Below are 23,425 nucleotides of genomic sequence, written 5' to 3'. Positions count from 1 at the left end.
GTGCCCTGGAGTGAACAGAATGTCATAGAGTGGAAGGGTGTAGAGTTGAGTAGAGTAGAGTGGTGTAGAGTGGAGTGGCATAGAGTGTCATGGAGTGGTGTAGAGAGAGTAAAGCAACGTGGAGGGTGTTGCGTAGAGTGGATTAGAGTGTTGTAGAGTAGAGCGGAGTAGATTGTCATACAGTGCAGTAGAATAGGAGAGTGGAATGGCATATAGTGATGTACAGTGTAGTAGAGTAGAGAGGAGTGCCATTGAGTCTCTTAAAATGGTGGAATGGAGTAGCTTAGCATGGAGTAGTGTGTCGTGGAGTAGAGTGGCATGGAATAGCATAGAGGCGGTTACATGGAGTATAGCATGGGGTAAAGTAGACCATCATAGAGTGGTGTATCATAGAGTATAGTGTCATAGAGTGGAGCGGAGTACAGTGACCTAGAGTGAAATGGGTTAAAGAACAGTGGTTCCGAATAATTCGGCATAGAGTGTAGTGGCACAAAGTGGACTGATTTTGAGTAAATTGGTGTGGAGTGTAGGCATGTACAGTTGAGGGGCATAGAGTAGAGTGGTGCATAGTAGATTGCAGTACCGTAGAAAATAATGGTGTGGAACAGATTGCCCCAGAGTAAAGTGAGTGGTGTAGAGTGGAGTGAAGTGGTTCAGTTTAGAGCGGTGTGGTGCATGATAGAGTGACGTAGAGTGCAGTGGCCTAGTTTATAGTGGTGTAGAGTACTATAACAGAGTGCAGTGGTGCAGAATAGATTAGAGTGATGTGGAGTGATGCAGAGTGTAGTGGCATAGAATGCATTGGTGTAAAGTGTAGTAGAGTAGTGTAGAGTTGAGTGTTGCAGAGTAGAGTGCAACAGCATAGAATAGAGAGGTGCAGGGTAGAGTTGTGCAGAGAGCTGTGGTGTAGAGTACAGTGGGGCAGAGTAGACTAGAATGACGTGGAATGCAGTAATGCAGAGCACAATGGTGTAGAGTGGAGTACCGTGCAGTGGTGTAGAGTGCAGCAGTAAAGAGTAGAGAGGCATTGAGTTCACTGGTGGAGACGGCAGTCTTACAAGGTAGAGTCTTATATGGCGAAGTGGCGTAGAGTGCAGTGGGGCAGAGTAGAAAACAGTGGCTTGGTATGCAGTGGTGTAGAGTGTTGCAGAGTAGAGTATAGTCGCATAGAGTATAGTGATGCAGAGTATTTGGTGTAGAGTGCAGTAGTTTAGAGTAGAGTTGTGTAGAGGGAAGTGACATGGAGTGGTGCAGAGTAGAGTGATGCATCATGGAGTGCAGTGGCATAGAGTTCAGTGGCAGAGACAGTAGAGTATTGTGGGATAGGGGGCCTTGGCATAGAGTACAGCAGAATAGAGTAGAGATGTGTAGAGTGAAGTGGCTTAGAAACAAATGGTGCAGCGTAGAGTGTGGAGTGGTGCAGAGTAGACTGCAATAGAGTGAAGTGGTGCAGAGGGAAGTAGAATGGGGCAAAGTGGAGTATGCATGGTGTGGTAGCACACTACCATTACAGACAGCTTATATTCAGTTGAAATGACCATTACATTTGCACAAACACAGCTTTACTCATAAAAGTATACAGTGTACAAATGATAATGTGTAGAAGTGTCCTAGTGTATTGATTTGTACTGATCGTATTAAAATATTTGTTTCCATCACACTTCAGAATTACCAAAACACCTGCTTCCTTTGTGTTTTTCTGATTCTGATATATTCTGAAATATCTCCACAGTTCATTTATGGGTATTTAAATGTTGTGTGCTAGAAGAAAAAACAAGGATTGGCAAAGTCAATAGGTCTCGCCTCCACAAGAGCGATTGGCTTTGGGAATGTGTGTTTGCCATATTGTACACCAGTGTGGCTGCTGTTAAGCATGGCTAAAAGATAGTGGTGTGGAGTGTCATAGAATGAAGTGGGGGGAATACAGTGTCGTAGGTAGATTTGTTGGAGTCGAGTGTTGTACAGTGGTTCAATTACAGAGAGTTTCATACAATGTAGTGTCGTAGAGTGGAGTGGCATAGAGTGGAGTGGTGTGGGGCAGAATAGGGTGGAGTGGGTTGGAATAGATTGACATAGTCGGGCTGATTGGACTGGAGCAGAGTGCATTGGAGTGAATTGGGCTAGAGTGGGGTGGATTGAGCAGAGTAGGGTGGATTGGAGTGGCTTGACTGAATGGGATGGATTAGATTGGAGTGGGCTGGATTGAAATGGGGTGATGTGGATACGATTGGAGTGGATCGGAGTGCGCTGGATTGGAATGTGGTGGATTAGATTGGATTGGGGTGGGTGAACTGGATTGGAGTGATAGGGCTGCAGTGAGATTGAATGGATGTGGGTGGAGTGGATTGGGTTAAAGTGGGGTGGTTTGGAGTAGGGTTAATTGGAGTGGGATGAAGTGAACTGGCTTGGATTAGACTCTACTGGAATGGACTGGAGAGGAGTGGATTGGAGTGGGGTGGATTGGATTGGAGTGGTGTGAATTTGGTGGTGTGGTTTGGAGTGAATTGGATTGAAATGGAGTGGGGTGGATTGAAATTAATTGAGGTAGATTGGAATGGGCTGGGTGGACTGAAGGTTGGTGAATTGGAGTGGGGAGGGGTGCATTGGATTGGGGTAGGTTGGATTGGGTTGGATTTGACTGAGGTTCGGTAGATTGAAGTGGGTGGAATATGGGGTAAATAGCAATGAAGTGGGGTGGATTGGAGTAGGTTGAAATGGATTGAGTGGGGTGGATTGGATTAGAGTAGAGTGGAGTGGAGTGGGTGAGATGAAGTGGGGTGGATTGGAGATGGGCAGATTGTTAGGGATTCGAGTGGGGCAGATTGGTGTGGGGCTGATTGGAGTGGGCAGATTGAAGTGGGAGAGATTGGAGTGGGGCAGATTTGAGTGGGGTAGACTATTTTGGATTGGATTGGGCAGATTGGAAGAGGGTGGGTTGGAGTGGGGTGGATTGTTTTGGACTGGAGAGGGGAAGACTGTTTTGAACTGGAGTGTTGCAGGTTGTTTTAGATTGAAGTGGGCAAATTGTTTTGGATTGGACTGGAGTAGGGTGGATTGGAGTGGCTTGACTGAATGGGATGGATTAGATTGGAGTGGGCTGGACTGAAATGGGGTGATGTGGATACGATTGGAGTGGATCGGAGTGCGCTGGATTGGAATGTGGTGGATTAGATTGGATTGGGGTGGGTGAACTGGATTGGAGTGATAGGGCTGCAGTGAGATTAAACAGATGTGAGTGGATTGGGTTAAAGTGGGGTGGTTTGGAGTAAGGTTAATTGTAGTGGGATGAAGTGAACTGGCTTGGATTAGACTCTACTGGAATGGACTGGAGAGGAGTGGATTGGAGTGGGGTGGATTGGATTGGAGTGGTGTGAATTTGGTGGTGTGGTTTGGAGTGAATTGGATTGAAATGGAGTGGGGTGGATTGAAATTAGTTGAGGTAGATTGGAATGGGCTGGGTGGACTGAAGGTTGGTGAATTGGAGTGGGGAGGGGTGGATTGGATTGGGGTAGGTTGGATTGGGGTGGATTTGACTGAGGTTCGCTAGATTGAAGTGGGTGGAATATGGGGTAAATAGCAATGAAGTGGGGTGGATTGGAGTGGCTTGAAATGGATTGAGTGGGGTGGATTGGATTAGAGTAGAGTCGAGTGGAGTGGGTGAGATGAAGTGGTGTGGATTGGAGATGGGCAGATTGTTAGGGATTCGAGTGGGGCAGATTGGTGTGGGGCTGATTGGAGTGGGCAGATTGAAGTGGGAGAAATTGAAGTGGGAGAGATTGGATTGGGGCAGATTTGAGTGGGGTAGACTATTTTGGATTGGATTGGGCAGATTGGAAGAGGGTGGGTTGGAGTGGGGTGGATTGTTTTGGACTGGAGTGGGGAAGACTGTTTTGAACTGGAGTGTTGCAGATTGTTTTAGATTGAAGTGGGCAAATTGTTTTGGATTGGACTGGAGTAGGGTGGATTGGAGTAAGGTGAGTTCAGGTAGAGTGAGGTGGATTGGACTTGAGTGAGGTGGATTGGATTGGAGTGGGATGGACTGTGATGGATTGGATTAGAGTGGGGTGAATTGGGGTGGAGAGGGGTGAGATGGATTGGTTTGGGGTGAGGTGGGTTGGAGTGGAGTGGAGCGGAGTGGATTGGACTGGGTTGACTGAATTGGTGTGGGGTGAACTGGAATGGAATGGGATAGATTGTGGTGGATTGCAGTGAGTCGAATTAGGATGGAGTAGGGTGGATTGGGTTGCGGTGAAGTAGATTGGATTAGAGTGGGGTGGATTGGACCAGGCAGATTGTAGAGGGGCAGCTTGGAGTGAGGCAGATTGTTTTGGATTGGAGTGGAGCAGACATGAAAGGGGCAGATTGTTATGGATTGGAGTAGGGAAGATAGGATTGGAGTTGATTGGAGTGGGGCAAATTAGAGTGGGGCAGATTTGAGTGGGGCAGATTGTTTTGGATTAGAGTGAGCAGATTAGAAAACGGCAGGTTGGAGTGGGGTGGATTGTTTTGGAATGGAGTGGGGCACATTGTTTTGGATTGGGTTGGAGTGGATTGTATTGGATTGGACTGAAGTAAGGTGGATTGGAGTGAGGTGACTGGTGGAGTGGATTGGATTTGGGTGAGGTGGAATGGATTGGAGTGGGGTACATTGGATTGAGCTGAATTAGGGAGGACCTGATTGGATTGATGTGAGAGTGGACTGGATTGGATTGGGGTGGATTGTAGTGGTTTGAGTGGGGTGAATTGGATGGAGTCGGTGGATTGGACTGGGGTAAGGTGGATTGGAGTGGAAGGGACTGGGTTGGAGTGGGGCCTATTGGAGTAGGGTGGAATAGAGTAGAGCAGATTGGAGTGGGACAGATTGAAGTAGGATAGACTGGATTGGGGCAAATTGTTTTGGGCTGGAGTGGGTTGGATTGGAGTGGAGTAGGGCAGATTGGAGCGGGTGTATTTGAGTGATGCTGACTGTTTTGGATTGGAGTGGCTCAGATAGTTTGGATTGGATTGGGGCAGATAGGAGTGGGGCAGATTGTTTTGGACTGGAGTAAGGCTGATTGTTTTGGATTGGAATGGGGCAGATTGGAGTGGGGAGTTTGTTATGGATTGTTGTGAGGCAGAATGAAGTGGGGCATGCTGTTTTGGATTGGAGTGGGGCATATTGTTTTAGATTGGAGTGAGGCAGATTGGAGAGGGGCAGATTGTTTTGGATTGGGGAGAGGCAGATTGGAGTGGGGCAGATTGCTTTGGTTTGGAGTGGGGCAAATTGTTTAGGATTTGAGTTGGGCAGATTGCTTTGGAATGGAGAGGAGTGGATTGGAGTGGGGCAGATTGTTTTGGATTAGAATGGGGAAGACTGGAGTGGGAGGATTGAAGTGAGGCAGATCGTGTTGGATTGGAGTGGGACAGATTGGAGTGGGTCACATTGTTTTGAATTGGATTTGGGTGGACTGTAGTGGATGGAATGGAGTGGGGTGGATTGGAGTGGGGTGAATTAATGTGGATTTGAGTGGGGTGAATGAGGGTGGAGTGGGGTGGATTGATTGAACTGGGTGAGGTACTGGATTGGAGTGGAGTGGATTGTGGTGGATTCGAGTGGGGAAATTGGGATGAGTAAGTGGATAAGACTGGAGTGAGGTGGATCGGATCGGAGTGGGGAGGATTGTAGTAGGGTGGATTGAAATGGAAAAGACTGGTTGGGGCAGATTGTTTTGGATTGGAGTGGGGCAGGTTGGAGTGGGGTAGATTGGAGGGGTAGATTGTTTTGGATTGGAGTGGCGCAGATTGGACTGGGGCATATTGTAGTGGGCAAATTGTTTTGGATTGGAGTGGGGTAGATTGTGGTGGGGCAGACTGGAGTTGGGCAGATTGTTTTGAATTGGAGTGGGGCAGAGTGGAGCAGGCAGACTGTCTGGGATTGGAGTCGGGAAAATTGTTTTGGAATGGGGTAGATTGTTATGGATTGGCATGGGGTGGACTGGAGTGGGGTAAAATGTTTTAGATTGGAGTGGGGCATATTGGAGTGGGGCCGATTGCTTTGGTTTTGAGTGGGGCAGATTGGAGTGAGGCAGATTGTTCTGGATTGGAGTTGGGCAGATTGTTTTGGATTGGAGTGGGGTATGTAGTATTGGATTGATGTGGAGTAGATTGTTTTCGAGTGGGACAGATTGCAATGGATAAGAGTGGAGCAGATTGTTTTGGATTGGAGTGGGGCAGAATGCTTTGGATTGAAATGGGCCAGATTGGAGTTGGGCAGATTGGATGGGGTAAGATTGGAGTGGTGTGGATGGGAGGATTGGAGTGTGGTAGATTGGAATTGATTGAATTTGGGTGAGTGGGTTGGTCTGAATGGGGTGCATTGGATTGTTCTGGGGTGGATTGAATTGTCTGGGATGGATTGGATTGAGTGGGGTGGACCGGAGTGCACTGGAGTGGGGCGGATTTAATTGGAGTGGGGTGAATCGGGTTGTACTAAACAATTAAGAGTTAAAATAACATTTCAGAAATTATATATAAGAAGGAAACCATGTCACTTTGCAATATTTAGAACAAGGAAACTCTCATCTTTGGAGAACAGCACCCATGAGCAAAAACAAAACCAAACATGAGCGCAAAGTGAGAAAAGAAGACTGAGACTAGGCAATTTTATTTGTCCTGCTGGACATGTTTTTGCTAGTCACATGCCTTCTGGTATTGAAAGTTAAAATTAATAAAACAGTACCTCAATCACATGGGGAGCAGCAGATGGGCACTGATTAAATTGAATCAATCAGTTCTTGGTCCCTGCTCCTCAGAAAGTATCGTAAATAATGCTAGGCGTGCTGTGACCAATTACAATTCTGAAAAGAAAAGTTCCGCACAAGTCAACAAATGGTAAGAAATGGATGGGCTTTAACCCCTTCGCTGCCAGGCCTTTTCCCCCTCCTGTGCCGAGCCTTTTTTTGGCTATTTGGGGCAGTTAGCGCTTAGGCCCTCATAACTTTTTGTTCACATAAGCTACCCACGCCAAATTTGCGTCCTTTTTTTCCAACATCCTAGGGATTCTAGAGGTACCTAGACTTTGTGGGTTCCCCTGAAGGAGACCAAGAAATTACCCAAAATACAGTGAAAATTTAGTTTTAAAAAAATAAATGGGAAAAAAGGGCTGCAGAAGGCAGCTCGTGGTTTTTTCCCTGAAAACGGCATCAACAAAGGGTTTGCGGTGACAAGATCACCATCTTCCGAGCTTTCAGGAACAGGCAGACTTGAATTGAAAAACCCAATTTTGACATTTTACTGGGAAATACCCCATTTTTACTATTTTTTGTGCTTTCCGCCTCGTTCCAGTTAGTGACCAAAATGGGTGAGAAACCAATGCTGGATCCTAGACAGCTAACCATGTCTGAAAAGTAGACAAAATTCTGAATTCAGCAAGGGGTCATTTGTGTACATCCTACAAGTGTTTCGTACAGAAAATAACATCTGAAATACCAAATACTGAAATTGAGGTGAAAAAAAGCCCTTTTTCTCCACGTTTTACTCTGTAACTTTTTCCTGCGATGTCAGATTTTTTAAAGCAAACTACCGCTACGTCAGCTGGACTCTTCTGGTTGCGGGGATATATAGGGCCTGTAGGTTTATCAAGAACTCTAGGTACGCAGAGACAATAAATGAGCTGCACCTTGCAATGGGGTTTTATTCTATACCGGGTATACAGCAATACATTTGCTGAAATATAAAAAGTCAAAAATAGGTATTGAGAAAACCTTTGTATTTCCAAAATGGCCACAAGATAAGGTGTTGATAAGCAGTGGTTATTTGCACATCTCTGATTTCCGGGGTGCCCATACTAGCATGTGAATTACAGGGCATTTCTCAAATAGACGTCTTTTTTACACACTGCCTTACATTTGGAAGGACAAAATGTAGAGAAAGACAAGGGGCAATAACACTTGTTTTGCTATTCTGTGTTCCCCCAAGTCTCCCGATAAAAATGGTACCTCACTTGTGTGGGTAGGCCTAGCGCCCACGAAAGGAAATGGCTCAAAACACAACGTGGACACATCAAATTTTTTCACAGAAAACAGAGGTGTTTTTTGCAAAGTGCCTACCTGTGGATTTTGGCCTCTAGCTCAGCCGGCACCTCGGGAAATCTAGCAAACCAGCACATTTTTGAAAACTAGACACCTAGGGGAATCCAAGATGGGGTGACTTGTGGGGCTCTGACCAGGTTCTGTTACCCAGAATCCTTTGTAAACCTCAAAATTTGACCCAAAAAACACTTTTTCCTCTCATTTCGGTGACAGAAAGTTCTGGAATCTAAGAGGAGCCACTAATTTCCTTCCACCCAGCGTTCTCCCAAGTCTCCCGATAAAAATGGTACCTCACTGGTGTGGGTAGGCCTAGCGCCCACAAAAGGAAATGGCCCAAAACACAACGTGGACACATCACATTTTTTCACAGAAAACAGAGGTGTTTTTTACAAAGTGCCTACCTGTGGATTTTGGCCTCTAGCTCATCCGGCACCTCGGGAAACCTAGCAAACCAGTGCTTTTTTGAAAACTAGACACCTATGGGAATCCAAGATGGGGTGACTTGTGGGGCTCTGACCAGGTCCTGTTACCCAGAATCCTTTGCAAACCTCAGAATTTGACCATAAAAACACCTTTTCATCTCATTTCGGTGACAGAAAGTTCAGGAATCTAAGAGGAGCCACAAATCTCCTTCCACCCAGCGTTCCCCCAAGTCTTCCGATAAAAATGGTACCTCACTGGTGTGGGTAGGCCTAGCGCCCACGAAAGGAAATGGCCCAAAACACAACGTGGACACATCACATTTTTTCACAGAAAACAGAGGTGTTTTTTGCAAAGTGCCTACCTGTGGATTTTGGCCTCTAGCTCAGCCGGCACATGGGGAAACCTACCAAACCAGCGCATTTTTGAAAACTAGACAACTAGGGGAATCCAAGATGTGGTGACTTGTGGGGCTCTGACCAGGTTCTGTTACCCAGAATCCTTTGCAAACCTCAAAATTTGGCCAAAAAAACACTTTTTTCTCTCATTTCGGTGGCAGAAAGTTCTGGAATCTGAGAGGAGCCACAAAATTCCTTCCACCCAGCATTCCTCCAAGTCTCCCGATAAAAATGGTACGTCACTTGAGTGGGTAGGCCTAGCGCCCACGAAAGGAAACGGACCAAAACACAACGTGGACACATCACATTTTTTCACAGAAAACAGAGGTGTTTTTTGCAAAGTGCCTACCTGTGGATTTTGGCCTGTAGCTCAGCCAGCCCGGGGGGGGGGGCAGAAATGGCCTAAAATAAATTTGCCCCCTCCCACCCCCCCTGGGGAGCGACCCTTGCCTATGGGGTCGCTCCCCTTGCGTGACGTTGGCGCAACAAAAAAGATCCCTGGTGCCTAGTGGTTTCTGCCCCCCTTGGGGGCAGATTGACCTAAAATCGGCCGATCTGCCCCCAGAGGGGGCAGAAATGGCCTAAATACAATTTGCCCCTCCAGGGGAGCGACCCTTGCCTAAGGGGTTGCTCCCCATCTGTAAAAAAACAACAACAAGAAAATCCCTAGTGCCTAGTGATCAGCCTAATTAAAATAGGCTGATCTGCCCCCAGGGGGGCAGAAATGGCCTAAAATAAATTTGCCCCCCAGGGGAACAACCCTTGCCTAAGGGGTCGCTTCCCTTGCGTGAAATTCACAAAATAAATTAATGATTGGCCTCATAAAAATAGGCCAATCTGCCACCAAGGGGGGCAGAACGGCCTAAATATAATTTGCCCCCTAGAGGAGCGACCCTTGCCTAAGGGGTCGCTCCCCACCTCAAAAATACAAAAAAACAAACAAAAAAAAAGATCCCTGGTGCCTAGAGGTTTCTGCCCCCCCTGGGGGCAGATCGGCCTAATAATAGGAGGCCTTAAAAAAAAATGCCCCCCCTGGGAGCGACCCTTGCCCAAGGGGTCGCTCCCTTATGCCAATTTCCTTATAAAATTAAAATCCCTGGTGTCTAGTGGGCGTTTTAGCAGCCGGATTGCTTGCAATCCGGCTGCTAAAACGCTGAGAGAGACTTCAAAGGGAAGGAAATTCCTTTCCTTCCCTTTGAAGCCTCTCCGGCCTCCTCCACATGATCGGGAGAGAAATGCAAAGCATTTCTCTGCCGATCGCACTGGAAGCTGAGCTTCCAGTGTGATGGGAGGAGGCCTCTGTGACAATCAGCGCGTGATCGCACGCTGACGTCACAGGGGGGGGTGAAGGGGTCAGCGGTGGAAGGGGAAGGGCTTCCCCTTCCATTCCTGCCTTGGGAGGGGGTGGGGGGCAACCCCACAGAGGGAGCGTTAGTGCTCCCTCTGTGCTCTGTGCCCAGGATGTAAAGGTTACGTGCTGGGCACACGAGCACTGTGCCTCAGGACATAACCATTACGTCCTGGGCACAGAAGGGGTTAAGCTCTTTTTGTTAACAGCAGTGTCTGACAAACGAGAAACATGCGCTAGCACATGCTCTCGCAGGCTCGACCCTAAAAAGATGTTTGCCCAACCTTCCTCAAGCACTCCCCCTGCATCCTGTGTGATTGCCACATAAACCCTCTCACTTTGAAGTCAGAGAAAGAAAAGTAAACACCAAGTTTCCTGGAAGTAACAGCCGAACATTTGACCTCAGTTTTTGAATGCACAGCAAATGTGACAAGATAAGAACAAGATTTAAAGGCCTGTTTATGGAAATCCAGTACTGGTGGAAGAATAAAGTAAAAGGGGTTTGGGCAAGGGAAGGGGCGTACTCAAGCAGGACAGCTTAAAACAAATAGAACCAGCAAACAGGAAGCAAGCACATGTGAGTTACAAATCATAAAGCCAATTGTAAGAAAAGGGTAGAATGCATTCCCAGGGAAGCTTTCCAAATATAGCCAAGATGTTGCTAGAAAACCAGATAGCTATGTTGTCTGGTAGGCTTTGATCAAAAAAATGGAAGGTAGCACCGCATCAGAGGTAAGATGTGAAAGTTTAATTAGCTCTCTCCTTTCTGGCACCCAAACAGGCCACTATATAGAGATGAAAATATATTTTACTGTTAGAAATGGGGTCTTTGGTTGGTAGTCAGGTTACTCCCTGTCCAAGCACGGACCATTACTCTAGTCAGAGCAGAGGAGAAACACACTTAGATAACCTCCTGCTTTCCCTTGATAGCTTCGCACAAGCAGTGAGGCTTATCTGAGTAGCAATGATTTTAGCCGTGAGGCCGGCGGCGTTCGTTTATCAGCAGCATTGCAGATGGTGCATCGAAAATTTCCCCACATGACGTTCTGTGCGTAGATTTTCAGCTCTTGTCTGCCAACTTCACCTTTCAAGGGCCCAGACACTGGAGAGGAGACCACGTGGCAGGGCAGAAGTCTCAGCGGAGATTCCAGAAGTTAGGGATTCTTTTATGGCCCTGAGACTTCAAAACAGGAGGCAAGCTCAACTCAAGTCCTTGGAGATTCTTCACAAGCAGGAATATACCACAAACTCCAGTCTTTATCCCTTTTCACAGGCATAAGCAGCAACTGCAGGAAAGCCCAACAAAGCACAGTTACAGGCAGGGGCAGCACTCCTCCTCAGCTCTTCTCCTTGGCAGACGTTCCTCTTGGTTCCAGAAGTGATCGGACTTTCAGGGGTTTGGGTCCAATACTAATACCCCCTTCTGCCTTTGAAGTAGGCCTACTTCAAAGAAAAGTCTCTTTTGTTCACAAGATCCTGCCTTTCCAGGCCAGGCCCTCGACACACACCAGGAGGTTGAAGACTACATTGCGAGAGAGGGCAGGCATAGCACATTCAGGTGTAAGTGACCACTCCTCCCTCCACTCTAGCACAGATGGCTCATCAGGATATGGATGCTACACCCTAGCTCCCTTTGTATCACTGTCTAGAGGAGAGGTGCAAATAGCCAAACTGTCAAACTGACCAAGACAGTGAATCCACAAACAGGCAGGGACACAGAATGTTTTAACTAAGAAAATGCCTACTTTCTTAAAGTGGCATTTTCAAACTAACAATCTAAAAACCAACTTAACTAAAAGATGTATTTTTAAATTGTGAGTTCAGAGACCCCAAACTCCATATTTCTACCTGTTTTCTAAGGGAACGTGCCCTTTAATAATATTTAAAGGCAGCCCCATGTTAACCTATGAGAGAGACAGGCCTTGCAAACAGTGAAGGCTGAATTTAGCAGTATTTCACTGTTAGGACATGTAACACACATCAGTACATGTCCCACCTTTAACATACACTGCACCCTGCCCATGGGGCTACCTAGGGCCGTCCTTGGGAATGCCTTACATGTATAAAAAGGGAAGGTTTAGGCTTGGTAAGTGGGTACACTTGCCAAGTCTAATTGGCAGTTTAAAACTGTACACACAAACACTGCAGTGGCAGGTCTGAGCCATGTTTACAGGTCTACTTATGTGGGTGGCACAACTAATGCTGCAGACCCACTAGTAGCATTTGATTTACAGGCCCTGTGCACCCCTAGTGCACTTTACTATGGACTTACTAGTAAATCAAATATGCCAATCATGGATAAGCCACTTACACATACATTTTATATAGGTGTACTTGTATTTAGCACTGGTTAGCAGTGGTAAAGTGCCCAGAGTATCAAATACAGCAAAAACAGTCCAGCACACATCAACAACCTGGGAAGCAGAGGCAAAAAGTTAGGAGAGACCACACCATAGATGCCAAGTCTAACACTTACTTTTTAAACAACGTTATTTTTTGGAGTATGACCCTGTGTGATCTTTTCTTCCGGAACTCTCTGCTTTACTTGTTAAGACAAGTATCACCATTGCTCCCACTTTCATGTTACACCGACATTTGCTCTAGAAGACATAAAAAGATTAAACAGTTAAATGTACAGAAGTGTGCTAAGGGCATTTACTAATAGGAAAGACATGTTGTTCATATTAGAGGGAGATATAATTTAAAACTTAAAAATCTGAGGTTTAAAATTATGCTTTTACATTTAAAAAAAGAATACATTTGAAGCCTTTTAAATCAGCACCATTGCTCTTTAGTGGCAGTGCACAGCTGGAGTTGCCTACAAAATCTCACAGACCATACCCTAAAGCTCGAAGAAACAACAAAGGAGGGGCAGAAAAATTGGATATTCGGAGTGAAACTCCTGGTCCCGTGTGTAAGTTTCCCAATAGACAATAAATCAAAAAAGATTAAACATGGTTCCACCTAGTGCTGTGGGTTTCTTTCAAGTAGATAGCTCGGTCAGCAGATGAGAACCAAAGCTTTTCGAAGCAAGAGTCCTCACTCACCATCCGGTGACATGCTTCATCATAGGGCCAGCTCCTCGTCCTGACGGGCCCCGCAAGGGGGCTCTTTGCCGGAGATCTTTTGAGAATTGCATATAGCCGGTCAAAAACAGTGAAGTGAAAGATTGGTATACGGAAAAAACTTTTAAAAATGCCTAGAGGTAACAACTAATTATTTTTAATACTCGTGCTTGTACCTCTGATATGATTAAAAAACAGAAAACGGGGAGTTGGTGGAATAATGTCCACAAACCCCATAGAAATATAGGTAAGTATAGTAGTAATAGTAATGTCTCTAAGAGGAAATTAACATATAAGAGACGGAGCACACAGGGTCCCCTGTGTCACTCTATGTAGTTGGTCAACATGTTTCTCGCTTGTAACAGAAGAATTACCCCGTTTTCTGGTTTTTAATCATGTCAGAGGTACGAGCACGAGTATTAAAAATAATTAGTTGTTACCTCTAGGCATTTTTTAAAGTTTTTTCCGTATACCAATCCTTCACTTCACTGTTTTTGACCGGCTATTTGCAATTCTCAAAAGATCTCCGGCAAAGAGCCCCCTTGCGGGGCCCGTCAGGCATTGTAGTGCCGGCCTGACGAGGAGCTGGCCCTATGATGAAGCATGTCACCGGATGGTGAGTGAGGGCTCTTGCTTCGAAAAGCTTTGGTTCTCATCTGCTGACCGAGCTATCTACTTGAAAGAAACCCACAGCACTAGGTGGAACCATGTGTAATCTTTTTTGATTTATTGCATACCCTAAAGCTGCCACACATAGCCAAGTTCAACTCTGCATGTGGCCCCTTTCATCTTAAATTGTTTTACAAGTTAGATTACATTTCACATTGCCATTACAGCTATGTATGAGATGACTAGGAATGTAGTAAAATATATTGGTTTGTACGTTTGATGTGATTTTATGCCATTGTACTTTTAGGTGTTGTTATTTATTAGTATAAATATTGTGAGATCATTTGGTGAGCCAATTACGAATATGCTTCGCTACTGTATAAAGTATAAATGGCATTGTAGCCATAATTGCCAAATTTCCAGGTTTTTTTAGATATTGTTTTGTAACCATAACTTGATTGTGTTTTTTCATGGACTTAAGTATTTTTTTAAACATATGTTAAGGTGTTATAAATAATTCTAACCATAACTTCACTTTAACTGTAGAGGTTTTGCAGATAGATACTAAGTCGAATTTCTTTGAAATGCTTCCTTTTTCTGCTGCATAGTGTGCAGCAAGACCAGGCATCTGACATGCCCTGCACCTAACCCGACAAGGGTGGGAATCCCTGCTGCACACATACTGTGGATTGCCAAGCAGGGGTGGTTGCTTTATTTTTATTTTTTACTCGATAAAAAACTGGTAGCTATTATTTTTAAGAAGGTGGGGTTTGTGAACCTCAGTGGGATGTTTAAAAACTCCTAGTACCATATTTAACAGAAAATGAAAGCGCGCGATGCTGCGCAAAAATTGGCAGTGTCGCGCTCCATCATTTTCACAACACAGGGATGTGCCGTATTTAATTGAATACGGTGCACCCCTTTGTTGTCCCCTGCATTGGTGCTAAATTGTGCTTCCTAGTGCCAATGTAGGCATCCTTGCACCCTCGTGAAAGGATGCCTGCATTGAGGGGTTTGATTGTTTCTGTGTAGGAAGATCCTCCTTCTTGCACTTAAACAATCACTAATACCGATTTGGCACTTCTATATGGGCTGCAGGTTGCAGCACTCACAGAAGTGCCAAAGCATCACTTTGAAATGATTGTTCATGTTCAGAAAGGGACACCTTCCCGCACATAAACAATTGTGTGTGGCATTTGGCTCTCATAGAAAAAGCAAAAAACGAGAAGGATTATAAGTTATCCTCCTCGTTGCGCCTTGTTAACACCACTTCTGTGGTTGTGTTAGATTTTGGCACTGCCACAGGCTTACAAAAACCCGTAAATCTGAGACGGGTCAAAATGCAATGGGTGCGGCTGTGGCACACCCACAGGAACACCCATTACATGTCCCTTCCACACAAAGGGTTGCGTGTGAAGGAGCCGTATTTAGAAGGTGGCGTTAAGCCACAATTGTGGCTTAACGCCACCTTGTAAATATGGCGCAGCGCACTAGGGGCTTTTGAATATGCCCCTTATGGACTGTTGGACCCTTGATGGTTTCCTAACAGGTCAGTGAATTGGAGATTGAGCACAGCAAGTGGGTCTAGCAAATCTTCAGTTTTTAGTTTATGGACTCAGTTTGAATTTATGGCCTTGAAATGGATAAAAGTGAATAAAAGATCAGTTTATTTTTTAGATTTAGGTACACAAATCGTATATGAACCCTCCTTTGTGTAACATCCACAGACTAAAGGTCCAGCAATCGCTAACATTTTTAATCTTTTCAAGCTCACTCAATACATCATTAGAATGCCAATTTATCAAAACCGCTGAATGCATTTACACTAAATGAAAGAAAGGTGTTTCCTTGAGTAAAATTTTGTGTAATTCTGATGAGCCATTTTTATATTCGGGACTCCCTTGGATCATCTGCACAAACCTTGCTATCAAAATCACAGTTGATGTCATTTTTAATTGAACGTTACATGCATATTTGGTGAACAGAGCCAAAGTCATTAAGAAAAGAAAAAATGCCCCTTTTTAACAGAAACACTCTCTCTTGATTAGGGAACTATTTTGATACGCGTGCGTGTGTTTATGTGTGTATATATATATATATATAAATATATATATATATATATTTACTTAATAAGCCAAAGGTTACAGGAACATTATAGTTAGGCTCCCATTTCTAACGTACAAAACCATGGAAATTCAATACTTATAGTGAGAGTGTTATCCCAAGTAACTATAACTTGTGCCCTAAGGTAAATAGAACCCGTGCACCCACCATGCACAGTTACTTCTTCACAAATTTTACTGCAAATATCACATTGATATTATCAATGATGTTATCAAAGATGTCATGAGTACCGTAATTTGTGGGGTAATTAGCAGTACATGGTGAGGACATGAGTTATAGTTACCTTAGGCCATGAGTTATAGTTCACCAGCTTTTTCAGTGAATTTCTATGATTTTTTAAAACAAATAGTAAGTTTCATTATTATATGATAATCAACCACCACCGCTGTGGCGTGGCCTTGGGCTGTGCGCAACTGGGGTTGGCCGCAGAGGGGACTGTCCACAGGGCCTGACCTGTGGGAAGCCCCTGCGGCCAACCCTATAACCACCCAACCCTCCGCTGTGCGCAACAGGGGGTGTCTGCAGGGTCTGGTCCTTTTTTTGGGGTGGGGAGCTGCAGCCCCCTCCACAGGCCAATCTGGGCCCTGGGGACCTCAACCCCTGGGGTTTGGCTTAATTCCTTTTTTGGGGGGAGAGGGGCTGCATGGCCTCCCTCCCCAGGGCTGATCTTGGTCCTGGAGAACCTATCCTCGGGGCCTGGCCATGTGACCTGGGTGCCCCCCCAGGACGCCCAGTCTCAATGTAGGGGACCATGGGAGGAGCCTGAAGGCCCCCACGATCCCAGCTTGCTCCCCACCTCCTGTGGGAGCCAGCATTGATGTCACAGAGAGGGAGCTGCTAAAACAGCTCCCTCTCTGTGAGAGCAGTTTTCTCTGTGTGCCTGCATGCATCTCCGTGAACAGGCAGACAAAGGAAACTATGTTCTGAGGAAGGGAGAGCTGTTTGACAGCTCTCCCTTCATTGAACCAGAGCCTTAAAGCTGCCGCCAAGTCATAGCAAACAGCTATGTCCCGGGGTGGACACCCTGGGACATAGCAGGAGCTTGACCTTGGGGGTTGTGGTAACCAGGGCCATCAGTGGCTCTATGAGGGGGGCCATGCAGCCCCCCTCCAACATAGAACAGCCCCAGGGAAGTGTTGGTCTTGGCGATGCGGGGGTCCGCAACTGACCCCTTTCTATTTTTAACACTTTGCCCCAGGGAGGCCGTGTTCCCCGGGGCTACGGAGACACCGTGCTCATTATTGTAGTAACACCCTGGGGAGGTAGTGGACCAGGGGGCTGCGAGTAGGGGACGTGCAGGCCATACATATAATTAGATTAAAGCCCACAGGGAGGTGGTGGTCCCCGGAGCAGCGGGGGGTCATGGGCCCACTCTTCATATTTGGTTTATACCCCAGGGAGGTGGTGATCCCTGGTGAGCAGGGGCCACGTGGCCCCCTTGCACCATATTTACTTTATGCCCTAGGGAGGTAGTGGTCCCTGTGGCAGCAGGGGAGGCGCTCAGCCCCCCACATTAAAAGAACAATGTCCCAGGAACCTGGCCTACCCAGGGGCTTATTTAAAAAGAAGCACAGGAGGCCACACTTTTTTTTTTAAATTTACGGCTGAGCCGCAGATCCACTGCGACACCCAACGAAAATTTAAGATAAATCTACTTTTTTGCTCTTGGGGATCCCTCTAGGACCCCACACAAAGAGCTAAGGGATCTGGATGTCCATATCCTTGCCCCTTTTGTTATGTTTTACATTTTTTTGGGACTCGGCTGAAGCCGAATTTCAACATGGCTGCCTACACTTCCTTGTTGAAATGTTGGCAGCCAATCAGATCTATAGACGAGATTGTGAGGGGTCGCAAATTCTTTGTGTCCCTAAAAAAAAAAAAAAATATATATATATATATATATATATTTATATATATACACACACACACACACAAATAATTTGGATTTGCCTTTAATAGCTCAAAAACTACTGAATGGATACACACACACACACACACACAAATAATTTGGATTTGCCTTTAATAGCTCAAAAACTACTGAATGGATTTACACTAAACAACAGAAAGGGTTCTTTCTGGACCAAGAGCTACCTTTCTGCCAAATTTGGTGTAATTCCGTCCAGTAGTTATGGTGCGATCACTGTTCAAAATTTCCTATCGGAATTAACATTGGAAACTCTCTAATTTTCACCCCCGATTTATCTCGGCCCTCGCTTGATGGATCACTCTGAAACTTTCCAGACATAAGCTCATATGACTGTTGAATATTTTTGGATAATTTTGTGAAGATTTGTTGAGCGTCTCAAAGATATAGGGAAGTAAAAACAGCTTTTCTATAGAAGCTAGGTCCTAACTATAACTACCTAGTGGCGACCGCCACTAGTTAATATATATATATGTATATATATATATATATATATATACATATATATATATATATATATATATATATATATATATATATATATATATATATATAAAAACAAAGGTTACAGGGACGTTATAGTTAGCTTGATGTACAAAACCATAACAATTCAGTAGTTATACTTGTACTTTTGTGTTAAGAAACTAAAACTTGGTGCCCAAAGTTACTTTCTGGCACAAGCTATAGTTTCTTCAGATAAGGATAACTATAAGACTAACTATAACTGCTGAATTTCTATGGTTTGGCATTGGTACAACATCATCCTAACTATAATGCCCCTGGAACCTTTGTTTTTTTCAGTGAATTCCTATGTTTTGTTAACACACATGTTAATTTTCCTGTCAAGTTGCAGCCAGCCAGTCATGGCCTTGCTTTCCCCAATGTCCAAGGAGGATCCTAGAAGGATTTGAAAATCTGCAGATCGTCCGGAAAAAGGGCAATTATTTGTCCATGATTGGTCCCCAAGGGACCCCTCTGTGAGTCCTATGGGCTCATCCTATGGTGTCTTCTGACCCCTTGTATGTTTTTACACTGTTTTTTTCCATCCTCCAGGCATTGCAAAAAACAAAATGGCAGCCACAACTTTTCTTTCAGGTTGCGGCCAGCCAATCAGGGCCTTGCTTTTCCATGAGAACCCGCAGACGATCTAAGGAGGATCCGCGTCCCTATATATACAAATGGTTTTCCTTTAATAACTTGAAAACTAATGAATGGATTTAAAACAAATCATAAAAATGGCTCTTATTAGACCAAGAGCTAGATTTCTGCAAAATTTGGTGCAAATCCGTCTAGCAGTTCAAGCTATAGTTGTGTTCAAAATCCCTATGGAAAATAAAATGGGGAAGATGTGTTTTAAGACTCCCTTTTTTCTCAGCCCCCACTTGACGGATCACCCCAAAACTTTCCAGACAGCAGCTGAAATGAGCGTTTAAGTTTTTTTAGAAGATTTCATGAAGATCCATCAAATGGTGCCAACGATATAGCCAAGTTAAATCGCATTTTCAATGGAAACTAGGTCCTAACTATAACTACCTACTGACGACTTCCAGTAGGTAATATATCACTGATGACATATCAAAATACATCATTGATGACATCACTGATGTCATTGTCTATGCTTTGTTTTCCAGCATATTGCGCTATGAATTACTATGGCATTAAAGGCCTGCCACTATGTACAAAATAGCTCAGGAAAATATCAGCCATCATTAACGCCATCACAGACACAACTCCCATAGGTTTAGAAAGCATGCATTATGAGCAACATTGACTATACCATACACTTTACATCTAACATAGTTCACATTGACAATTAACCACAGATATATAGAAAACCAACCACTCATTGAGTATGTTGTTCAGTCTACATACAACTGTTTATAGAAAGCCAAGTTCTTAAGAATACTGAATGTCAGTTCCAAAACAAATGCCCTACTATGGAGAGCTTTTATCTGTATCAACCCCTTTAAACTCACTGAACCTACATTGAGACATAGTTGATATCAGCAGGGAACTGAGTACTGTAAACCGTGCTTACTCTATGGTGGGACTTTACTCCATGCCGCACTGTTTGCAAACAGTGAAACATTCATGAGAAATACACCACAGAGTATCACAAAGTTTCTACTAAGAACAGTGTACACTCCATGAAACAATTGTCAGAAAATACACTATTTTCTAAAAAATACCCAAGATCTGAAGGTGCTAAACATCATGCTACCTGCTCCCTTTATACTGTGGTGAAAACTTTACAGATAGCCCATCTTCTCAAGCATAACAAGCCCCGCAGGGCATTCTGACCGTGGCGGTTTGGCCGCGGTCAGATGCGGAAAACCGGTGGTCTCCCGCCGGTTTTCCGCTGCCCAAATGAATCCTCCATGGCGGCGCAGCTCGCTGCGCCGCCATGGAGGATTCTGACACCCCATACCGCCATCCTGTTCCTGGCAGTTCGCCCGCCAGGAACAGGATGGCGGTATGGGGTGTCGTGGGGCCCCTGGGGGCCCCTGCAGTGCCCATGCCAGTGGCATGGGCACTGCAGGGGCCCCCGTAAGAGGGCCCCACTTTGTATTTCAGTGTCTGCTTTGCAGACACTGAAATACGCGACGGGTGCCACTGCACCCGTCGCACCTTCCCACTCCGCCGGCTCAATTCTGAGCCGGCGTCCTCATGGGAAGGGTGTTTTGCACTGGGCTGGCGGGCGGCCTTTTGGCGGTCGCCCGCCAGCCCAGTGCAAAACCCAAAATACCCTCAGCGGTCTTTCGACCGCGGAGCGGTATTTTGGAGGGGGGAACTCTGGCGGGCGGCCTCCGCCGCCCACCAGGGTGAGAATCACCCCCATAGTCTTCTATGCTATGTAGAAATAGTCACGCTGACACAATTCTTTTTAATAACTCAAGGGTGATTGCAAAAGTTGGTATCTACTATGTGAAATCTTACTCCTGTTGAAAACGTTTTCTTCAGCACCAAAAAACTTGTGTGGAACATAATGAACCCAAGTCACCTGCACACAGAGTTACTCTTTAATACAAAGATTTAAAGAAATCTATGGTGCTTTAGAAGCACATTTGTTTGTAAAAAGTTATACCCATCAGATCGACCCAGGCTGTACCAAATTAGGTAATATGGTACTTACTCTCCACTGTGTAAAGTATTAAACAAACTAGCATGCTCATTGTATGATGTCATCAATGATGTCATTTTAGATGTCATCAGTGATGTCATAGAACACGTAATGAGTGATGTAATATATGAGGTCATAAGCAGTGCATGGCAGGAGCGCAAGTTACAGTTAGCACTAACTATAACTGTTAAATTTCTGTGGTCTTTTTTAGAACAAAAAGTTAATGCGGTCATTGACATTCACCTAACTATACCGTTACCTTAAACTTTGTGTTTTTCAATTGCTTTCTAGTTTTTTTTTTTAAACTTAGAGAAATGCTTAATTACCATACGTAAATGCAGACTCCCTCCCATGCATGGCCTTCGGTCATGCGCAACGCAAATTTGATTTGGCTGCACTGCAGCCAACTCACCCTCGACACAGCCAATCTCACACTGTGTACAGCCTTTGGCTGTGCACATGGGGAGGGGGTTGGCCATAGCACCTGGAACTAGGGACCTCACCCACCAGGGCCATTTGTTTTTTAATTAATGGATAGGACTTCATGCCCCCCCTCCTCGAGCCTCTTTAGAACCTGAGGACCCCATCACCTAGGGCTGTGTATTTTTTTAAAGGGAAGGGGGCTGCGCGACTACCCTGCCCAAGCCATTATTGTTCCCAGGGACCCCATCACCCAGGCCCATTTATTTAAATAAAGGGGAGGGTACCTTTTGGCCCCTACCCAAGCCTTGCTAGGCCCTGGGGGATCCTAGCCCCCATGGCCACGGTTAAGAGACACACATGGCTCCCCGACCCAGGGACAATTTTGCCCCAGGGACCCCTTCTCATGGGGATCAGCGTAATTTTTAGGGAGAGGGGGCATGCAGCTCCCTCTTTGGGCAATATCAACCCCGGGGACCCCATATGCCGGGCCCAGCGACATGTTCAGAGGGAGGAGGGCATGAGGCCTTCTCCCCATGCTGATGTGAGCCCGGGGCACCCTATCCACTGGGGTTCAGTGTCATTATTAGGGTTAAGGGGGCACGTGATTTTGGCTCTGGGACCCAACCCTCCAGTGCCCAGCAACAATTGGGTGTGGTTAAGGGTGCACGGTCCTGCTCTCTTGGCTGATTTGGACCCCGGAGACGAGGGTTACTTTGTAAATAAAAATGTGCCGGTGCCCAAAGCTCTCCTCTGAAACACACGGCTGCTGCAATTGAATGTGTGAGTACAGAGTACTGAGGCAACGTAATCCTAAAGCCATCTCAGGCCTCTTTAATCCATTTAAAACCACTCCCTGCCACTTCAGCTCACTCTTGCAGATTTCTGCATTCTCCCTTTGTGATGGTTTCTCGTTTTTCTCTTACTCTGTCTTTCACATATGTGTGTTTTGCTCGCAGTAAATGCCAGCCCCAAAAAGTAAGTGCCAGTGCTCTCCACCGGAAACCAGGGGGTCAAATTAGGCTCATATTAGGCACTGCTGGGGTACCTATCCCTTGGGGCCAGGTGACATTTTGCTGGGGGAAGAGTGAACACAGCCCCTTTCCCCAGTAAATTCCATCCCTGGGGACTCCGTCCCTCAGGCCTGCTGTCATTTGCAGGGGGAAGGGTGCATGCTTCCCCAGACCCCAGGCCGATTTCAGCCCCAGGGACCCCAATTTCCTGGGACCCCCCAGAGTGTTGTTGGGGGCTGCGGGTGAAACCCAAGGCACCTGCTGCCCAAGCCATCTCCCCACATACAGTGGGAACTGACATCGCTCTCTTTTGCAGAGAGCAGCTCCTAATGCAGCTCCTTGGGGCAGGAACAATATTTAGATTTGTTTCCTGTTAGAAATAGGGTCTCTGGTTGGCAGTCAGTTTGCACCCTGTCCATGCAGGGACCCTCACTCTAGTCAGGGCAATGGAGACACACACTTAGATAACCCCTGCTTACCCCCTTGGTAGCTTGGTCGCAGTCAGGCTTCTCTCAGAAGCAATGTGTAAAGTATTTGTACCAACACACACAGTAATACAGTGAAAACAGTACAAAATGGACACCAAACCAGTTTAGAAAAATAAGTAATGTGTATCTAAATCAAACAAGACCAAAACGACACAAGTGAGAATAAAAGTCTTACTCCATAGAAAACAATGTAAAAGTTGACGTTACACAAAGTACCTGGTTTTCATCAAAAATAAAGCAGCATGGATGAGCGTGCATCGAAAAAGTCAGCAATGGTTGATTTCTTACTCGTGCATTGTTTCTTCTTCGGTCGGGTAGGCGATGTGTTATTTTTCTACCTCGCAAGAGAGCGATGCCTGGACAGGGCACCTCAGATCCATGCCAATTTACAATGACTTTGACACCCAGAGAAAAATGCCTGAGAAA

At 45.5% G+C, this 23,425-nt stretch overlaps 1 protein-coding gene across 10 annotated transcripts in view; it reads right to left on the bottom strand.

Annotated features, from left to right (window-relative positions):
• Window positions 1-23,425, bottom strand: part of CHRM3 (cholinergic receptor muscarinic 3) — a 3,010,830-nt gene that overhangs the window by 9,372 nt on the left and 2,978,033 nt on the right. For all 10 annotated transcript variants that reach the window (XM_069234407.1, XM_069234404.1, XM_069234410.1 and 7 more), the window contains one exon: window positions 12,712-12,835. The gene's annotated coding sequence lies outside the window, so the exon portion shown is untranslated. The remainder of the gene's footprint in view (window positions 1-12,711; window positions 12,836-23,425) is intronic.

This window comes from Pleurodeles waltl, chromosome 5 (assembly GCF_031143425.1).
Source record: "Pleurodeles waltl isolate 20211129_DDA chromosome 5, aPleWal1.hap1.20221129, whole genome shotgun sequence".
Classification (NCBI taxonomy): domain Eukaryota; kingdom Metazoa; phylum Chordata; class Amphibia; order Caudata; family Salamandridae; genus Pleurodeles; species Pleurodeles waltl.
This window is presented reverse-complemented; position numbering and strand designations above follow the sequence as displayed.